Source organism: Belonocnema kinseyi, chromosome 2, assembly GCF_010883055.1.
Source record: "Belonocnema kinseyi isolate 2016_QV_RU_SX_M_011 chromosome 2, B_treatae_v1, whole genome shotgun sequence".
In the NCBI taxonomy this organism is placed as follows: domain Eukaryota; kingdom Metazoa; phylum Arthropoda; class Insecta; order Hymenoptera; family Cynipidae; genus Belonocnema; species Belonocnema kinseyi.
Genome location: NC_046658.1, coordinates 84,736,602 through 84,752,442, shown reverse-complemented (window position 1 = coordinate 84,752,442; position 15,841 = coordinate 84,736,602). Strand labels below are relative to the sequence as shown.

Here is a 15,841-nt window from a genome sequence, read left to right as displayed (position 1 = left end):
TAAAAAATTCAATTCTTCGGTCAAATTATGTAAGATACGAAAAGAGACGAAACCTAAAAATTATGCACATAAAAAAGATCTAAAAATATGTTAATTAATCATTTTTTCATAGGACGTTTTATTCGTAAAAAAACATCATTAAAAACAAAAAATTGTCACTTTTTGACAAACGACACAAGCTAAGAAAAAAATGATGAGAAAAAAAAGAGCTACCAATTTTTTTATTAATCATTTGTTGAAATAACGCGTAGTTTTTGTTTCAATTCTAAAAAGTAACATTGCAAATAAAAAAATTAAATTTTTGGAAAAACGACACAAGGTACGAAAAATGATAATGGACAAAAGTGATATAACCAAAAAAGGCCTATAAATATATTAATAATTATTTATGATAGGACGCGTAGTTTTTGTTTCAATTATAAAAAACAACACTAAAAACAAAAAAGTAGATTTTTGGATAAACGTCACAAGCTGAGAAAAAAAATGATTAGACAAAAGTTGTTCGACCAAACAAAGATTGAAAATAAAAAATTAACTTTTGGGAAAAACGGCACAAGCTTCGAATTTGCTCAGAAGCAATTTATGCTAGGATGCATATTTTCTCTTTATATCGTAACAAATCAAATTAAAAATAAATTAAATTCATGGAAAATGATACAAGCTGCAATAAACTGTTTAATAACAAAATTGGGTTTTTTATAGAATGCGCTCTTTTTAAATTATAAAAACAAGACAATGAAAATACAATTATATAAATCATATAAATTTATTGATATGATGCATTTTTCAGAGTAGCTAAGAATCCAAATTAATGAAAAATGAGGAACGAATATGAAAGTAATCATAAAACATAATATTTGTACTCTATTTTACAATATGTGAATTAGCAGTCCCGGATCGAAGTACAGAAATAAATATAATTTTGTGCATAGGTTCGTTAAATCCAAAGGAGATTTAACAAAAGAGAATTCACAATCACCAAATAACAGTTGTCGATGTCCAAGTAAACAAAAAATTGGTTAAGTTAACAATTTTTGTATGTTTTACATCCTTCCCATAATCAAGAATATTTCCTGGATTTTTATTTTATAATATTAAAAAAAGAACTATTTAAAAATCAATAATGATACAATTTTTAATATTAGGCGTTCTAAACATTTCGGAAGAGAAATATTTTTAAATTCTTTCGAATATTTTTAAATAATTTAAAATCTTTAAAATTCTGTGAAATTGGCCAAATTCCCTTAAATCCTTTGAAACTGTTAAAATCCGTAGAACACCCTTGAAATCAAATTTAATTTATGTTCTAAAGATCTCTAGAAATTCCTTATAATGCCATGAAGTAATCAAAATCTATTAGAATAAGTAGAAATCATTTGAAATTTCTTAAAATTAAAAACATGACAAATTTAAAAATCCGTAATACTACATTTTTTAATATTAAGAGATCTAAAAAGAGTTGAAACGAGTTAAGGGTCTGAGATTAAGAGAATCAGAGTGTCACGTGATCTATTACATGGATTATATTTGGCGGCTTTATAATTTTAAAAATGTAAATATTGTGTTGCAATTTAGGGAAATGGTTTAACAGAATAGAGGCACGTCTACCTGGTCCATTTTAGTTTCGGTATTCATTAATTAGTGCAATTTTTCTTTATTTTCAATTTCAAATGTAACTGAAAACTGGGCTTTAGAGCCCTAGGTAAAACAATTTATAAAATTGCATTATTTTAACAAAATGAAAACAGTTAACAAAATTTCAACGAAATATATTTATTTTTCTAAACATAAAGGCGCTGAATATAACATGTAATAATTGGTAGCGTGAGAAACTAATGTGCCCTTGAATAATTTAAGAATTGATTGATTCTAGTTAGTAAGATATGTTTGCAAAAAGTTTTACTTTCATAATTTTATTATTTTCATGGATGCCAATATTTTTTACCTATCCGGAGATTTAGACTATTCCTACAAATATTGTTAGTCATACATTTTGGTAAATTTTAAATCTTCAATTAAAAATTGTTTTTATTTGAATAATTTATATGTACAATTGATAATTCCGAAATTGTTGAATTTAAAGAACCTGTAAATTTGTTAATATTACAAAATCGAAATTCTTTAAATTTAAACGATTTATTATTCATTTGAAATTGTTTAAGCACTAATAACAGCATCTATTTAAAAAATTTGAAATGTACGAAGTATCTTCATTTAAGAAAACATAGAGAGCGGTTTGTTTAAATTTTGCTGGGTATTCAAATTAAATAAATATTACGTGGGATGTATATTAAAAAAAAATATTTAACATAAATTGAAAAGTAAATGTTGCAATTATTTTTTAAATTATAGTCTAATCCAACAATAAAAATTGAAATAAAAATTGAAACAAAAGAATCTTCTATGTGGAGAAACAAATCATCGTATTTTATTATAGATAATTTCAAAAATATTTAACTTGTATAGATTCAACGAAAATATATTTAAGGTTTAAAGTTTCAATTTTTATTTAAATTGTAAATGATTTACTTTTGAATAAGTCACTTTTTAGATCAAAACAAACAATTATATATTTAAATTTGTAAACACTTTAATATAAATTTTTGGAAAACATTAACAAAAAATTAAGTTGATTGTTTCATTTGAATTTTACGGAAGCAACGTTGAGAGCATCTCATTTTTTAGTGGGCAATATAATATAAGAATAGAAATAACGTTTTCCATATTTTCATCAAACATAAGTTTTGTTTGCACAATGAAAAGTTATTTAAAAAATTACTTAAGAGTGTATGCGGGTGGTTGTAACTGGAGTGCAATGCAAATGGATTAGACTTTAACTATGCTGCAGGCCATTAGAATATTTCTCGGAATATGTCGAAATAAAAAGTGCTTGCCTTCTGTTCTAACCTCGATTCTAACTAAAAAGGATTAAAATATGAAATCAGACTAATCAAATTGTATCTTGCCGATGTAAATCAATTTGAAATTTAATGTCATTATAGTTCAATTACTTTAATAAAGAAGAGATTTTCAGATTATAAAATTTGAAAAATTGGAACAAAATCAGAAAATTCTAGCCTGAACACAATGAAATTATCCTGCTTAACCTAAATAATTGTAATTTGATTTTCATACATATATACAAGTTGCATAGATATAATTTTTTGTTTAAAATTATTTAAAATAAGGGGACATTAATTTATTACATGAAGGATGATTTTTGTTTAATTAAGGCACTTCAAGGATTTTGAGGAATTATAAGGAATTGAGAACGATTTTCGAGCATTAAAAAAGATTATAAGGAATTTAAGAGTTTACGGTAGATTTTAAGGGAACTTAAGAAAATTTTTAATATTTCGAAAGAAGTCACTCTATTTCAAATTATTTTAAAGGATTTTGAGAGATAACGAAGTTTTTTCATGAATTTTAAAAGATGCCACGAATTTTTGACAATATTTCGAATATTTGAAGGGATTTTAAGGATTTTTAAACAATTTTAATGGATTTTAAGACATAAAAGACATAAAACAAAAAAATATCTTTGACAACCAAAGTAGAAGACTGACATTAAGACGACGTGTATCTCCGGATTTTATAGGATTTTGCAAGATCACAAAAGATTTAATGGAATTTCAAAGGATTTTCGACTGTTATAAAGTATTTTAGGGGATTTTGAGGAATTGGAATGGCTTTTAAAATATTTTAATGGATTTAAAAATATTTCAAGGAATTTTCAAGATTTCAAGGGATCTCGTAGCATTTCACGGACTCTGAAGGATTTTAACCGATTTTTAGAGATTTAAGAGATTTTTATAAAAAATTTTAAGATTTCAAACGATTTCAATTATTTTTTAAAATTTCACGGAATTCCAAAAAATGTAAGGGATTTTGATAGAAGTGGTGTATAACATCCATGGAATTCAGAGGATTTCAAGGAATTTTTACACGATTAAAAAAATCTCAACAGATTTTAAATCTTTCTAAAAGAATTCATGTGATTTCTAAGGATTGCAAAGATTTCCAGGAATTCCATGAGATGTCATGAAAGGTGTACAATAGGTTGAAGTGAAAGGTCATCCGAAAAAATGCAAAAATTTTGAAGTCCGTTAATATTTTCTGTTCTCTTTTTGATTTAAAGATTTAAATTTTGGAAAATTAAAACATTTCCTATTGATTAAAATATCATAGCGAAGATTTTGCATGTACCTTCATGGTTTACTAATGAACAATAATAACAAATGAGAAATTAGAAAAAAAAACTTTTTGCCTCATTTCTCATTTTTCGAGAATGTGCAAAAAGCACGTTCTTTAAGATTGAGTCATGCACACATTTTGGACAAAGTTAAATATGTCAAACCTAAACATTTTTAACTTCAGCCAAAGGAACCTGTTTCCATTTTGCTTCAAGGAGAACAATAATGTTCGTTATTTAGGAATTTTTAGATTTTGGTCATTTGGATTTTTTTGAGATTTTGGAAGGTTTCAGAACAAAAAAAGTTGTTATTTCTATTAAAGTTACAATTTTCTTCCTATTTTTAAAAAAAAATGTAATACATACTGCGAATAAATACTACATTCTAAATCTGAATAAGTTAAACAACAACAATTAGATTAATTTAAATAATATATTCAGTCAAATTTATCCCTGAATTCTTGCTTGAACAAAGAGTAAAAATTAATTAATTAGCACTCACTAAATCTGAATCAGTTAAAATTTAACTAATTCAATCAGTACACTACATTTTGACTAAAAAATTAGTTACTTTCAAGGTTTTGACTATTGAATTAATCAACGGGTCACTGTTTGTACATTGTCAATTGAATTAGTCCAGAAAATGACTAATTTTTATTAGTCATTTCTAAGAACAACCAATTCATTAGTGAATTTCTCAGCATAACCACAGTCAAGTCGTTGACGCAGAAAAAGAGAAGATTACTTTGTTACCCAAACAGACTTTCAAGAATAGGCGAAAGAGTGGATTTCAAAGAAGACACTGGCTATCTCAGAAATTCACGAGAAGTACCCCGGACTTTTCGATTAAGGCGGAGAAATAGCGAGTTTATAATAAATATATATCAGAAACTAGGTTTAGTTTTTTATATTGCATCAGAGATTATAGTGGTTCACCAGCTCAATTTTAAGGAAAATACACGATTTTTGCTTTTAAAAATGAGTCTTTATATTTTACTTTTGTTATTTAATTAATAGTTCTTTTCTACGCATGGCGACCGGTGGCGGGCCACGTCTAGCTTTTGACTAATTTAATTGTTTAGACGAATGTAACCAATTCAATTAATTATTTTTGAGTGAAATTTCAGTATTTACAGTACAAAAATTTACAAAAATTTTAGATAACAAAAATTGCACTGATTTTTCAGTCAAAAAACATTTCACATTCAACATTCCACATTTCATTTTTCATATTTAATTATTTTTATTGTTAAATTCGTATCATTTGTCAAAGCTAATTTTAAGCAAGTTCTGAAATGATACGTGAATGTAGCAGCAAAAACAATCACATGTGAAAATTATAAAGTGAAATGTGGAATGTGCAATCATACATAATCGAAACCTTGCATTTTAAAAATAATTCACTCATTTTTAACAATTCTCTCTAAATCTGAATTGATAAAAAATGAGTAAATGATTCAACTCAGTAAGGTCTTTCACCAATTAACAGTGAAATGTAAATGGTTAGTAGACAAATTTCACTGAAGTTAATCAGTGAATTCTGACTTGCACTGACTTACTTCAGCGAAAAATGAACTTGCAAACAGTGAATTTCTAGCTACTTGGAGCAGTAAAATCTCACTGATACAAGCTAAAGTTTATTTTTTTGGGTTTTGTGGTACATGACAATGATAGCAGACAAAATCCGTATAGAAAGAGAATAAACCACTGAAGAGGGCCTATATATGGAACCGAAACGTCTGATGGAAATATAAAATCTTCTTCATCAATTACGGACCACAAAGCCACAAAACCCAAAACAAAACTAATCTTTTACTGAGTATCACAAAAAGCCGCGAACAATAAAAAAAGTAAAACGAACCAAAAAAATCGTTCAAAAACTTCGTCTCAAAATACTCTCAAAGCTGGGGAATTTGTGTTATTTTTTACAAAATAGTCGAATTTTCAGGGAAACCAAAATTAATTTGAGACCAAACTGTTGCATTTATAACCAAATAGTTAAATTTTCAAGCAAAAGAGACGAATTTCTAACCCAATAGTTGATTTTTTAACCTAAAAACACGATTTTTCAACCAAATATTAGAACTTTCAAACAAAAAAGAATTAACTTCAAACATGAAAAGATCCAAAAAGACTAAGTATCTAGAAGAGATTTCAATTTTCAACCCAGAACTTTACTACAAAAGAAAAAGGAATTTTCAATAAAAAAAAATTAATTTTCAGTAAAACAGGCGAATTTTGACAAAAAAGTTAAATTCCCTGACACAAAAAAAAAACAACTTTTTAACAAAATACTTGAATTTTCAAAAAAAAAATTGAATTTTCAATGAAATAGTTGAATTTTGTAACCAAATTAGTTCACTTTTCAGGCCAAAAAGACGAATATACAACAAACCAGTTATATTTTCCGGAAAGTAATTAAATTTTCAACAACAAAACATGAATTTTTGAAAAAGAAGTTTAAATTACAACCAAGTGTAATAGCTAATATTTCAAACATATTATAAAAGAAGAGCTAAATCTTCAACCAAATAGTCGAATTTTTAATCAAAAGCGATGAATTCTGAACAGATCGTTTAAAAAACCGTTACCCCCCCCCCCTCTTTCGGCAGTAAATAATTAATATAGACAAATTTAATCATATTTCTTTAAATTTTGAAAAAAATTGATTTTTGTTGCGGATGTCTTTATTCTGTGTATAAGTGCTTTCTAAATTTGAAGCAGTAAGAAGTAGGTCACTGAATCAAATCAGTAACGAGAGCGATTCAGTCTGAGTCATTATAAATTTCAATGTTTTGCTCAAAGTTTTACTTAACATTTGTTTGCCCTAAATTCAGTAAAATTGTCTGGGTTTGAACAAGATTGGTCGAAACTCTAAACTTAAGAATCTTATTATCTGAATTTCAGAATTGAAGTCTCCAATTGAGACCAATTTTATTTTAGACTTTAGTGTCAAGAGAAGAAATCGAGTGTGGGTCCTAAAATAAGCTTTACTCGCTTTACCTATTACATTTCCTTACATAAAATTAGTTTTCCCATGTTTTTTTCTATTCCCTTTTCGATAGAAAAGCTAAGGTCAACCTCAAAATAACTACAATACCTAAAAAATGAATTTGCTTGGTGACCCAAAAACTTTTCGAAGAGAGGGAAACGGCTCCTAAAATAGGATCAAGCGGAGGTGGATTAACCTCGAATTTAACAAATGAGATGAATTTTTAACCAAAAACATGAATTTTCACCAAGAAGAATAATTTTCTATCGAAAAAGGTGAATTCTAAACACAATATATGAATTTTCAACGCAGTGGTTCAATTTTTAATTAAAGAAGATAAACTTTCCACCAAAAAATTGAAAATTAAAATATTAATTTTCAACCAAACAAGAATGAACTTTCAACAAAATAGCTAGATTTGTAAGCAAAAAAGCATTTTTTTAAATAGTTCAATTTCCAACAAAATAGATGAATTTTCAATTAAAATAATAAATCTTAACTAGAATAGTGAAATTTTTAGTAAAAATGAATTTTCAAACAGAAAGTAACGATTTTTCAACAAAATTGTTAAATTTTCAACAAAATAGCTCAATTTTCAAGCAAAAAAGTCTTTTTTTAATAGTTGAATTTTCAACCAGAGATGCATTTTTGAATAAAATGATGAATCTATAACTTAAACAGATACATTTTCAACCAGAGATACATCTTTAATTAAGGTGATAAATCTTAACCGAAAAAAATGACTTGAACTCCAGAACAATTTTAACTTCAAATAGAAATCAGTTTAGTTCAACATTAAAAAGAATAATTTTCAATAAAACAGTTGACTTCTCAGCCAAAAAGGATACTTTTTAAGAAAATTGTTCAATTTCCAATAAAGTGGATTTATTTCTAATCAAATAGTTGCATTCTCATAAAAAAGGAATATTTAACGAAGATTAATTTTCTACAAAAAATGCGAAATTTTAACAAAATATCATGGAAAAAAATGTAATAACTTTCACTTTCAACCCAGTAGGTGGATTGTCAAACCCAAAAGAAAATTAATTTTCACCAAGAAGATCAATTCTCTACAAAAAGACTAGTTTTCAACAAAATAAAGGCATTTTCAATCAAAAAGTAAATTTACAACCAAGAAGTTGTAGTTAGCAGTTTAATTTTTAACCTAAAAAGACGAATTTAAAAAATAAAACAATTCAATTTTCAACCAAAAAATGACTTTTTCGCAAAAATGTTGAATTTTCTACAAAGTAGATTAATTTTTAACCAAATACTAAGATCTTTACCAAAAGAGCACGAATTTCAACCAGGAAGACAAGTTTGTAAAAAAATACATGAACTTTCAACCAAATACAGTGAAACCTTTTAATAGTCCTCCATTTTAGAGCCCTTCCGAGAATGATCGCCGCGTCGCAGGTAGGTGCAATAGGAGCTGCGCGGGGTCTGCGGTTGTCATTCAGGCGAGCACTCAAGCTCGAACAAACAAAAGCGAAGCGGGCTGTAATGAGTTAGTTCCCACCCAACGTCAGCCCCAAAATCGGCGGCAGAGAAAAGTTTCACTGTAGTTAAATTTTCATCTAAAAAGATAAATTTAGAAGAAAAATGGAATGTCTAAGTTGTAATTTAAAAAATTAATTTTCTCGAAAAAAAAACGGATTAAAAAAAAATCGTCAAAATTGTCAAACAAAAAGATTAATTATCTACCAAAACCTCGAAGTTTCAAAAAAATATATGAATTTTCAAATAAAAAAACAACCATTTTTCTACAAAACAGTTGAAAACTATTTGGATTACCTACGTAAGTTACTCCAAATTGAATTGATTGAATAATCAATTATAAGCGGATTACCAGAGAAGATTACCGCCTCGCTTTTCTATTCACATATGTATGTTTTTGCAATGGAGGTGGAGAAAACATAAGAAATGTATTATTCACCCTATTTTCTTGTTGTCACATCGTTTTTTTATGGTCGAATTTTGGAGTCGGATAATCGGGTCTGCACGTTAGAGAGTGGATAATTATTAAACTAATAAAAAACAAGGTTTTACAGTAAAATAAAAATATTTTATAATTTCAAAAAACTTAATTATGTTTCACCGCAAAATTAGTTTCTTAGTCCCATTTGTACTTTTGGTAGATCGGTGATGCAAAATTTTTCCGGTTTATATTAGTTTTTCTAAAAGTAGTGGGGAATGAGTAAAAAACGATCAATTATCTATTTTTCTTTTTTAAATCATATGAAGGTTGCATTTTGGTATTCGGCAGGTACTTTTTAAAATTAGAGAGTCAAAAATTGGTCAAATATAGTAAAAAAGAAATGTTTGCAGTAAAACCCTGAAGTAAAAAATTTAAAAGTTTAAGTTATGTTGCGGAGCAAAATCGTTTGTTAGTCCCGTTTAAAAAAATAAGATTTCATTTTTATTACAAAGAATTTGAAAATTTTCTGACGTTAAATTCAATAATTGCAGAAATAATTTTCAAAATTTTGAATAGTGTGGTAATTCAATATTCAAATGAATTTATTTCGGCAATTTAAAATATAAAAAGCATATTAAATTAAGCAATCTCATGAAATTAAATTCTGGATTGTTATCAAAAATGAAATAATATTCGGAAAGTATTTTTATTTTACCGTTAACTAGGTAAGCAAAATTTTGGATTGCAAGTAGATTTTGGATACTCAATTAAGCCATCGCATTGGAAATTTTGAAGCATTAGATATACGCTAAGAAATATATTGGTCTTAAAGAAACCACACCTTCAACATCATTAATTTTAATTTAACAAAAACAAACTTCAAAGCTAAGAAAATCACTTTAAACTGAAGACAATTTTTCATTATTAGTAATACTTTTCTGCGAAAAACAATGCTTTTATGTTGAACAACGGTTAAAATAATATTAATAAAAATTATAGATGTTAGTAAACGCATGTTTAATTTAACTAAGAATTACATACTGCTAGTCTATTAATACTTAATGAAAAACTATTATTTATATCTCATAAACAATTGCCCAATATAATAATATAATATTGCCCAATGGCAGCTAAAGATACGTACATAATCGATTTCGATGAACTTGCACCTATTTGAGTCTTATCAAAATCGGCTATCAATGAGGGTGGTTCTCCCTTTGTCAGTAAAGCGCATCGAGAGTTAGAAACTTTAATTGTTTTCTCGAAATTAAAAAAAACACAAATTTTACCACTTAAGCTAATCTTAAAAAGGCTTGAAATATTATTATTAAAAAAACATTCTGGGACAGGGGATTTTGGTTAAGAATAATAATTTTGAGTTTGGGACAGGAAATTTCAGTAATGAAATATAATTTTGACAACTGGGACAGAGAATTTCCGTAAGGAATTATGATTTTGAATTTTCAATACGAAATATCGTAAAGAATTATCATTTTCACTTTTGAACAACGAATTTCGTAAGGAATTATAAAGTGGCCTTAGAACAGATAATTCTTTACATGGGACGAGAAATTTTCCAGAATTTGAAACTTTCTTTTTCCAAATTTCAGAAAAAGGGAGTCAATTTATTTTTGAATTATAATAGAACATTTTTTAAATAAATAAAATTCTGACGTAGAACAGGAAATGTTTGCAATGAATCTTAATTTTCACTTCGGAATAGAGGATTTCAATAAAATAATTTTAATTTTCACTTTGTGACAGAGATTTTTAGTAAAGAATAATAATTTTGAATATCAGTGAAGAATTATATTTTTTTTTGCAAACAGATCATTTTTGACCAGGAATAAGAAAATTTCGTCAAATAATTTTAATTCTAATGTATAGAAAGGGAATTTACAAAAAATTCCTATGTCAAGTCCGAATTCGTCAGGTTTAAAAATTTTCTTTTTCCAAATCATAATTTGTTTGTATTTTAAAAGGATTTTTTTAGCAAATAAAAATTTTCCACAATTTAAAACATTCCTCTTCTGAAATTCAGAAAAAGCGATTTACTATATTTCTGAATTATAATAGAAAATATTGTAAGTAAATATACTTCTGAATATTTAAGGAATTTCCGTAAATAATTATAACTTTCACTTTGGAACAGGGGAATTCCGTTAAAAAAACTTTAATTTTTACCTTCGGACAGGGAGTTTTAGTAAACATAATAATTTTGAATTTAAGACAGGAAATTCCTGTAAAGAATGGAATGAGAAAATTTTGGAAAATACTCTTAATTCTGATTTACAAATAGAAAATTTGCACAAAAAATCCCTATTAAAAATTAGAGTTCGCAAGATGAAAAAAATCCATTTTCAAAATCAGAATTTGCTTGAAATTAAACATTCTTTTTTTTAACAAATAAAAATTTTTCAGAATGTGAAATTTTTCTCCTTCAAATTTTGGAAAAAGGCAGTAACTATATTTTTAAATTATAATATAAAATAAGGTCAATAAATATAATTCTGACCGGGAACAGGGAATTTCTGTAAATAGGTTCAATTTTCACTTTGGAACAGGGATTTCTGTAACGAATTTTGATTTTTAATTATTTAATTTCAGTAAATAATAATAATTTAAAGTGTGGGACAGCAAATTTCAGAAAAGAAATATAATTTTTACAATTAGGGCAGGGGATTTTCGTAAATTTTGACTTTTGAACAGGGAATTTATTTAAGAACTATAATTTGATCCTGGAATAGGTAATTTTTTCGATGGAATGGGGAAACTTTGGAAAATAATTCTGACTTATAAAAAAGCAATCTACAAAAAAAATCCCTATTCCAATTCAAGAAAACCTCTAATTTTAAACATTTCTTATTCGAATAAAAAAATTTTTTTAGCAAATAAAAATGGGAAATAATTGGAATCTTTCAAATTTAAGAAAAACAGGATTGACTATATTTCTAAATTAAAATAGAAAATGTCGTAAAATAAATAATCATCCCTGTTCCAAGACCAAAGAAGTCAGAATAAAAAATTCCGTTTTCCAAATCAGAATTTGTTTGAATTAAAAATTTTTTTGCGAATGTAAATTTTCAGATTTTTAAACTTTCTTTTTGAAATTTTTTTTAAAAAGTGATACTATATTTCCGAATTATAACAGAAAATTTAAATTAATATAATTCTGCATTGGAAAAGAGAATTTCAGTAAAGGATTTTAATTCAGACTTTAATACAGAAAATTTTCGAAAAGAAAAATTAGTTCACCTGGAAGCGACAAATTTTGACAATGAAAGGGAATCTAGGAAAGTAATTTTAATTCTAATTGACAAGATCGGAATTTAAAAAAAATATCCCTGTTCCAAATCAGAAATCTTTAAAACCTTTTAAAACGCTTAGAAATCTCTTGAAATTCTTGAAAATTATTAGAAACCATTCGAATCTTTTGAACTCATTTAACTTGACCCTGAAAAATTAACTGACAGAAAACCGGTAAATTAAAATCATCCCACTTCAAATTCTATTTTCTTCCTTTTCACACGAACCCTATCTCGAAAAATAATAATCAATAAACCAAAACAATTGCAGCATCTGTTCTAACAGAAAGTAAATTAACACAGCCAGCTAATAATTACATATGGTATCTTTTCATTGATAACAATGGACGCGTTAATCACCGAAGAGCCACCGGAAACCAAGTATTAGTAGCTCTTATGTCCCAGCTCCAAATTGAGGTCACAAAACTCGATCTACAAAACAAAACAACTTTCACCAAAGTCCATCCTACTACTGTCCAAGTGTCCATCAATTTATTCACCTCAACTGCTAATAAAAAGCCCAAGTCTCTTACGTAGATAATCTATGAATACACTAAAGATTACTCTAGCGATATAATAGTTCTGAGAATAGAGCAAGGCAGAGCAAATTCGTCGTGCATGATACAGGCTCGTTTGAACAGTCGTCGTTCGTATAGATTAGCTTGGAAATGATACACAGACAGTAGGCTCCCGCACGTGTGCCTAGAAATGTTCTCAGATCGCGCGCACACATTGACAGAGCGCGTGCGCGCCGCTCTGATATTGACACACGTATGTGGCATGTGCGCATTGAACTTACCAAGCCCAGGGTCCCCAGGCAAGCTCGACGACAGACGACTTCCCGAGAATCATTCGCGAATTGGTTGATATTAAGGCACTCTCTGTCAGGCGACCCCCACCACTGAATAGATTGCATACGCAAGAAGAGAAAAGTTGGTGAAATAAATTATTACTCACCCCAATTTTGTTTTTGGAAATAGAGTGATGATAAGGACCTTCCTCGCGGAGCGTGTTGGCCCGGCCCTACCCTCCGGTCGCCATCTTGAAATTCAAGCTCTACCGATGAGTCGGGTCGCGACGAGAGACCCCAGAAGGGTGGTGGGTGGATGGGTGGATGGGCGGACTGATGATCGTGCTTGCGAGCAGTTTTCTACATGACCGATCGATGGCGTACAAATAACGGATTTACCTACTGCATAACTTCTTGTAAAGTTGCAATTGCAATTGCACTGTAAGGTTAGAGTTCTTGAATGCCCAAGAATTTAAGTTGAGCAAATGCTCTTGAGAATATACTCAGCACTTAAGCTTCAATAGATAATTTATAGAGCATTTAGGAAAATTTAAAACATTGATTGTTTAAACCAAATATATCATAGTTAATACATGTTTTCACAAAAGCATTCTAGAGTAAAATAAACATGTACTTTTTTTAATCAAAGAGCTTGTACAGGGCAGGTAATTTCACAAGGTCAGGAAATATCAGAGAAAACCAGACACATTTAGGAAATTCTCGATAAACTACAGTTGAAGTTAATTTTATTATATACATTTTTTTGTATTCAGCTTTTTTTTGGTATAAAATTAGAAACCTTTTTGGTGAAAATATCAAATATCACTTTTTCGGTTGAGAATATTTATCTTTTTTTAGTTGAAAATTGAAATACTTAGTTGGAAGTGGGACTGCTTAGTAAAAATTTTAATTATTTGGTTCATGATTCATCATTTTAGTTGAATAACCATTCTTTTTTGTTCGAAATTTTATTATTTTATTGAAAATTAATTCTTTTAACTAAAAATTTAATTCTTGCATTTTTGGTATAAAATTTATCTTCCTAAGTTGAAAATTCAAATATTTAGTTTAAAATTCCTATGTTTCATTTAAAATTTGAATTTTTTGTGAGAATATTTAATCTTCTTGATGAGCAATTAATCTTTTTCGTTACAAATTCTTTTAAAAAGTAATTTGTTTAATCTTTAATGTATGCTTTTAGTTGAAAACTCATATGTATTTGGTTAAAAACTAAATTTTTTTTGGAAGATTATTCATTTTAGTTAGAAATTCACTTTAAATATTCTATTTTTTGTGGAAAATTTACCTGTTTGATAGAAATTTAAGCTTTTCCGTTAAAAAATTAACTGTTTTGTAGAACATTTAACTATTCTATTTTTTGTTAAGGATTAATTTCGTCGCTTGAAAAAGGATTATTTATTTGGATATTCGGTTCCATTTTTGCTTGAATACTTATATTTTTAGTAGAAAATTAATTAATTTTGCTGAAAGGTCATTTTTTGTTTTGTTTCAAATTTAATTTTCAAACTGCAAATTAAACTAATCTATGTTTGGGTTGTAAATTTATAGTTTTAGTTAAAAATTTATATATTTTATTTAAACAGTATGTTTTTTGGTCGAAAGTTCATTTTTTGGGTTTAAAACTGAATTGTTTTGTTTACGATTTCTATTTTTGTTTATAATTCATTATTTCAACTGAAAATTTAATTCTTATGTTTTTGGTAAAAATTCATTTTTGTTATGAAAAAAACTATTTTGTTGAAAATTCGTTTTTTTTTGCTAAATATTTATTTCTCGAATATTTTAACTATTGTATTTTTGGTTGAAAGTTGATCTTTTTTGGATGTGGACTCATGTACTTTTTTTTAATGAGTATTTTATGGTAGAAAATTAATCTTTTAGGTCAAAAATTGACCTAACTTTTTGGATAAAAATGCTGATTTTTATCATTTTAGTTAAATATTCATTTGCTCTTTAAAAATTTATCTTTTCGACTTGAAAACACACTTAAAAAGTTTTAAAAATATTTTTAGAAACCATTTGTTTCCATTACTTTAAGTTCCTTTATCACTTAAATTTAGCGCGATTTACAATTTGAAGTAATTTCTAAATCCCATTTCCAAATGCTTATAAATGCTCATTAAATTCTCAAAGCCCTTAAAGGTCGAGCATATTCTCTTGCTTATTTTTTATGACCTTTTTGTCCAAACTTTTCGGGATGATAATAGTTTATTCTTGGTTTTGCCCGAGGAAAAGCCAACTATTTTATTTTCGAGGCGTAAGGTAACGTTTCAATTAATGATATTGTAATTTTCAAAGGCTGGTATTTTTATGTTGTCATACAGTTATTGAAATATTGCCACACTTGCAATACGAAGTTGCGGAAAAAAGTTTTAAAAAATCGATATTCGCCGACAGAAAGAATCGAAACCCAACACGAAACGTGACGCTACAATGCTTGATGTAGTTTCCAAATGCTGGTAATGAATTGTAAAGAAGATTATTTAATTGTCATTAGAGCCGATAATATTTATTTTTGTTCTGCAAATACTTTCTTCTAATTTAAAAAAAATTCGATTTTTTTATTTTTCATCACGGATTGACTCACTGGACTCTTTAGTAAGGGAATGTGAATCAGAATTGC

General features: G+C 27.5%; 1 protein-coding gene across 6 annotated transcripts in view; it reads right to left on the bottom strand.

The window, feature by feature from the left end:
* LOC117168105 (zinc finger protein 436-like) overlaps window positions 1–15,841 on the bottom strand; it is a 42,166-nt gene that overhangs the window by 9,687 nt on the left and 16,638 nt on the right. For 2 of the 6 annotated variants that reach the window (XM_033353485.1, XM_033353490.1), the window contains exon 1: window positions 13,365–13,482. The exons of 2 other annotated variants lie outside the window; for them this stretch is intronic. The gene's annotated coding sequence lies outside the window, so the exon portion shown is untranslated. Of the gene's footprint in view, window positions 1–12,725; window positions 12,851–13,364; window positions 13,483–15,841 lie in introns of those variants that run through there. 2 more of the 6 variants (XM_033353486.1, XM_033353489.1) reach the window with 2 other exon arrangements.